Source organism: Magnolia sinica, chromosome 18 (genome assembly GCF_029962835.1).
Source record: "Magnolia sinica isolate HGM2019 chromosome 18, MsV1, whole genome shotgun sequence".
Lineage (NCBI taxonomy): Eukaryota > Viridiplantae > Streptophyta > Magnoliopsida > Magnoliales > Magnoliaceae > Magnolia > Magnolia sinica.
This window is the reverse complement of record NC_080590.1, coordinates 16,798,178-16,804,821: the sequence shown is the minus strand read 5'-3', so window position 1 is coordinate 16,804,821 and position 6,644 is coordinate 16,798,178.

The following is a 6,644-nucleotide window of genomic DNA, read 5'->3' as shown; positions in this document are numbered from 1 at the left end:
CAATGATCTTTCAAAACCGATGATCATGGTGGATCTTCCCTAAACATGATGGTGGACCCCACCTAACTTACCATGTCAGGAAGTTCCTAATCCCTGTGGGCGAGGTCATCTCCGATTATTGGTAACGTAGCCAGACTATCACCTAACAAAGGGACTTCCAAACTTAATTTTCTTGGATTTTGCTTTCTGGGTTTTCTCTAATTCATGTTTCTCTATTTATATTTGTTTGATATCTGGAATTTCTAGTTTTATTAAGTTGGACTAATTCTGCCTCTCTCTCTCTTTATAAAGTTGCAGGAGGTTCTTCCCCCAGTCCTAGTCTCTCCACTGTGGGACCACCCGTTAAACGGTCTGAATGATGGGTTATTGAGGTCTGTGTTGAACTGAAGTGCAACACACCGGTTAGAATGATCTTCTTTTTTACTTGAACCATATTGCAGCCACCTGGGATTTTTATTCCTTCGGTCTTTCTTTTCTACAAGTACAAACCCCTCCAAAAGAAAAGTAAAAACAAGATCAAATCCATTCCTCCAAAGAAAAAAACCCCATGTAATTATAGCTCCAAATCTTACCAAAATGAGGAAAATGTGGAACGCAAAAAACAAACAAAGACGCCGGCTTTCTTTCTCATCTCACTCCCGAAGCTAGTGATGTTTTTCCTTGCTTGCAGCTCTCAACTGAGAAGATGAACCAAAGCTAAAGTAAGCAAACAAGAAAAGGACGACCCTCCAAGATATTATGGTCCTGTTTGGATAGAAAGAATCTACAACATTGAAATGGAAACATTGAAATGGAAACCCCATGGAAGGAATGAAATCGTGCTTCTTCTATAAATATGTTAAAAGATCAGTGGTCGAGGGGGGAGAGCTCTCTCTCATAGCCTTGGAAATTGATATCCACAATTTTTTAGGGAATTGAAAACAGATTCCCATACTCAAAACTTTTTTCATAAACAGTACAGAAGTTAGATCCCATGAAAATTGAATCCATTTCCAGAATATCAATGTATATTTGATTAAACCCAGCACTGATTCACAAAAAGGATCTTGCATGTGTTGTCATCTTGGCACTTTGTAAAACTACAAACCAGTGTATGACTCACTGTCTTGAAAGTGTGTATTGAATAATTGTGCCCTACTCTGGAGTATTCTTCCCTTTGTTACTTGAAACTTGAAACAGAATAGTATATGACTGATGGACAATACATTGAAAACTTGTAGTCCATATACAGCAGATCATTGCTTGTGTTTGTATGGTAGCTAATGCAAGTTTAAAGGAAGAAAACAAAAGTTCAGTATGGCTGCCTGCCAGGATAGTGTTTGCAAATGGTTATACTATACAAACAAAAGAAAACAAAAGAGAAGAGCACTAGAAGATTCTGCACACATGAAACAAAACATATTCCATGTTTTATCATATTTCAGAACATGGGTAAAAGGTTCACCTAGATGAACAACTAGAAAGTCCAATCAATCGATATGGACCGTCCATCATCTCCAGCTCATATTTCATGGGGCACCATATGAAATTCACACTGATTGAGAATTTAAAAATAAAACTAATTATCTAACCTGTAACCTGTAAAATGGCTGTTCCATATCATCTATGGAAAAATAGTTCCAATCAATGATCATGGAATGCTTGTAGTTCCACACAATTGCTTTTATTACCAGATCCTGTCTGATCCATGGGTTCGAAAACATGTGGCTATAAGAGGGAAGGCCATCTTTTGGATGGATAGGATCATCAAGTTGGTGCCAGTGGACCGAAAGGCCACCCAGATTGATAGACTAAAAACTATTGTCCACGTGTTCCCATAGAGTAAAGAGCAATATAACTTATAGTATCGTGGCCCTCAGAACTTTTTAACAGTGGGCGTCACTCTCCCCTCTGTTTTTTGTGGCGGGGTCCTCTCGAGCTTTGGATCTGATTCATTTTTTGGATCATGCCCTAATATGGTCTCTCCAAATGGATGGACGGTGTAGATACAAAAAACACATCATGGTGTGGCCCACAGAACTTGGAGACGTCACTTCACAAGGACTGTGTGCGTCCGAAAAAACTACCGCGCGAGTCGTCTGAAAGGAGACTCTCTGCTGCGCATGTCGACTAAATCCCAGCCGATGTTTTGTATCTAACGGCTCTTATGGGAGCTCGTATTTAAGCTCCGTGCGGTACGGTGCGCAGGAGACCGGGACTCTATATATATATATATATATATATATATATATATATATATATATATATATATATATATATATATCAACAACTTTATTTCCCAATCACTTTTACTTCTAGAAAATGTATTTTCTTGAAATATAAGAAAAACGAGTCTTTCAACAGTTAAAGTGTTAAAATCAAATGTGCCACCATCAACCTCAATTACCTTATATGTGTCACATTTTCAATATAATTACGAACGTGATTTGATCCCTATGATTTGAATAATGCCATTACAACATCACGTGCACCAACATGCCATTTGGTACTCATAACCCCGTTTTTTATAGTCCCTGCAATGACAAGTGCAAAAATAGATGTTCCCGATACGGGTTATATGACAATGCCATTACAATGTCACGTGCATGCATGGCAATTCATATCCCTTAACTAGGTGCACTTGTGGTAAGAAATTTTTTACTTTTACAACAGCCCGCACATCAAATTTGCATGTATGGTGCCTTTTTAGTGGGCCACGTTAGGAGAGCCCTTAAACTAACGGTTACTAGTAATTCATGTCCCTACCACCCCCACATGTGCCTTTGCCCATCTTAAATTGTTCAATTTATGTCTAATGTGCCGGTATCTCTTGTGCCACGTGTGACCATATTGCTAAAAAAAAACTCACATGTGCCATGTGAGCTACAGTTCAACTTAGGGGCGTGTTTGGACAGGCAAATTCCATGGGATTGGATTGTATTAGGGTGGATGGCTGCCATTTCAAGGTAATGATGGTTGCGTCAGTGGATTGCTGTAATCCCATGGGATTGCTATATCGAGGAATGTTACTATCGAGTCTGTTTGGCATGCTTGGCCAATCCCGGGATTATGCTCGGCCAATCCCTTCCAATTCGTCCAACCAAACACATCCTAGGCAAAATCAACGAGATTGGGAGGGATTGGGTGGATTTTAAGGTAATGATGGTGATGTCAGTGGATTGTTGACAATCCCATGAGATTTCTATATCAGGCTGAAGTTCAACGAGTCTTTTTGGCACGCCCGACCAATCTTGGGATTTTACCTTCCAATCCCTTCCAATACAATCCAATCCCTTCCACTCCGCTTGTCCAAACACGTCCTAAAGTGCCTCACAGATCCTGTCGTACGTGCAGTCCATTTCCTAGCAACCCACTTGCCAAACAGTCAATTGGAAAAGGAAAATTTTGCTTATGTGAATGTGTCACGTGTCTTAACCCTCCTTGAGCGGGGTGTTGAAAATCAGTGGTTTTTAAAATAATAAAAATGAAAATTCAAAATTTTCAAATTTTTGAGATTTTTCCGCCAAAATACTTTTTGAATTTTTTGAATTAAAAAGTGTGATGTGTGTTCTTTGTCCCACATCGGAATTGTGAAGAATAGTTTTGTGGGTTATATTAGATGTTAAGAATGGTATTTTTACTTGGAGCTTTTTGGAGGATATGAAACACAGGTTGCGTTCGCACTGGAACACACGCACGCACGCGCGCACTCTCGCGCTCGGGCTCAGGCTCGGGCACAGGCACGGGCGTGGGCAGTGAGGCAGTGTGGCTGTAGTGGCGCACGCAGAGTGGTCGCTCCCTCGCGAGATGGTGCGATTACGGTGCGATGGGTCTGGTCAGAGCCTCAGGGCGGTGTGGATCTGAAAAATTGAAAATGAGCCTGGGTTTTATAGGTGACTGAGAACGATCGGATCTTAAATCCGAAATGTCTACCTTAAAAGCCATAACGGTCCGAAAACGGATGGGCCAGGATGATCCAACGGTCAGATCTACAGATCCAATGACCAGAAAAGTCTAGGATTAATGGACAACGGTCACAAACGTTTTTCAAACGTTTTAGACCATTGAATACCATACAGCAATGGGTCTAAACCTGAGGCCTATATAAAATGGACCATTCTAGTCCGATTTCATCATCTCAACACACCATCTCTCCCATCAAATCAGATACAGTCCATAGCTTCATTTTAGAATATTGTTATCATCTCCATCGTCTAAGTCTGCCAGAAGAAATCTACTGCGTTAAAACTGTTCCATAGTGGACCTATTGTGATTGCTACACGCTGGATCCAGATAAGGCTTGTCTTATCCTGGGAGCAATTCGCCAATAACCCATCAGGAGGCGAATCACGCTTTAAAGACAGTGTATTTTATACGTGATTCAACCTAGTGATAATTTTTATTTTTCTATTTTTTTTTATACTTTTGATATATCCAAAAGAAATTTTTTAACACTGGGTCCACAGATGGATGAACAAATGATCACTGTCCATCTCCCGGGACCTACCTTATTCTAGATGGGCTGTTCTCTGAAATTTATGTTGGCTTATGATCACAACCATCCAGTTCATGCACTCGAAGGAAGTTGAACCAAAATGGAAAGCGTTCAAATTTATATATAAACATTCATGTGTAATGGTGTCCGATTTTCATCATCTTTACGCCTTCCCTAACCAGCTACGCGACCCACAATAGCAAAGGTTCGGATCATCTGATCGTGCATTCTCCTAGCTCCATTCTGCGACAGATATAAGAGGACCGTGAGTCGCGACTCACTCATAAGTAATAACAAGGTTGCAGAAAGTTCGGGTCGCCTTTTACGATCTCGACGTTATCGCACCATGATTAATGTGAACGAGGAATATCCGTAATTGATACTTGGAATATCCGTTGGTAAATGAAAAGTTACTCAATACGCTGGCGGAGTTTGAGAGACGTACTGATGCACTCAATAATCTAATCTGACATATATTTAACTGAATCCAAGCCGTCCAAATAGTAGGATCCAATGTAGATGGAGATTAAACCAAAAATCAGATGAGTAGAAGAGTTACGAACTCTGATTGATGGACATATTTGTGTTGAATTTAGACCGTTGAATATTTCTCCTCCAAACGGTCCATCATATGTCTACCAATCATCCATTTGGGATCACCATTTCAACTTCAATGTTCTTGACTTATGACTAACCTAAAACATGCCCCACCATATGGACGGACTGATATCCATGTGCATGAGTATGAATATCTACGATATTATCAATGTTTTTCTGATCCCCTTTAGATTTGCTAATCATACTCGCGTGTGGGAGGCCCGGCCGTTAGACTCAGCATATGGAAGGCGCGTGAGAGATCAGAGCCTTCCATCGGCTGTTTAAATCTTCTGGCCTAACATCTGGTGGGTCCCAACATAAAGAACAAATGGGCAACAGAAAAAGTTGTTTTAACCGTCTGTTTACCTTTCACATTGTGGCCAATTCGAGGGGTGAAGCGGTCTGATATAATAGCCAGAAAATCTAACCATTGATCCCACACAAGTATTGCATGTCGGCACGTTTCCCAGCGTGTGGTTGTGAAGGTCTCCACACGCGTGTGGAATTTAGAGAACTCCACCATCTATGCTCTCGAGACAAAAATCCTCTACAACACGTGTCGAAAGAAGCGTGCAGCACAGCTTTGTTAAGTCCCATCAGCTGCGAAAACAAATGTCAGTTCATGTTGAAAATAATGAAGCCGATGAAAATAGGGAAGCGGATTGGCCGGTGTATCTCACGCCAGCCAATAGCTGCTCTATCGGCGTTTGCAAGTTCCGTCGGTCTGATCACGAAGTATGTGTTATTTTCGAATCATTTATCCATTTGGCGTGCTCATCCCAATGCTGGAGATGAAAAATAAGACAGATCTAGCCATCTAATGGACTACTCTACAGAAAGCAACGGAAGATTGAATGTCTACCTTTGTAAACTTTTTCGGGCGTTTTAGATCAACATGAGTTTATTTTTTTTCCTTTTCTTATACACCCTACGAATTGTTTAACGGTGAAAATCATTATCACCGCTGCTATACGTGGTCCAATCTTTAGATATGAGTATTTTTTAGATAATACCCTATAAAAATTAAAAAACGGTGCAGATGTAATAAATACATCACTGTGAAGCACATGTAACTTTGATCTCCTTTGAACCGTCCGTACAACTCGGAGCTTTGCTCGTCTTAGCACGACACGTACCTACAGCAGATATAGTGTGTGGTACACCAGGTGACGTTAACACACCCAGTTATATAGCTGGTGTGGGACACGAGCCAATCCGCTTCCATGAAAATAGGGAAGATATCAGATGGAAATCACAAAACAGAAACATTCTCGGGCACACCTGGTTGTTTACACACCATCCAACCCGTTCATCAAGTGATCCCTATGAGGATGAAAAGGCATCCCAAAAAACATACTGATCCAAGCTGAGGTGGGCCACCTTGCGATTTTAGATGTTTCACGAGTGATTTTATACTTTTCCGGTGTTGTGGCCCACCTGAGGTGAGGAATGAGTTAATTTTTGTCATGTACGGTGAATTTGAGTTGTTGTAAGTGACGTACGGAGAGGATGTCACACAAACATCACTTTTTCGCACGGGCTTTCTATCACTGGTGTTGTTGTTGATTCCTGT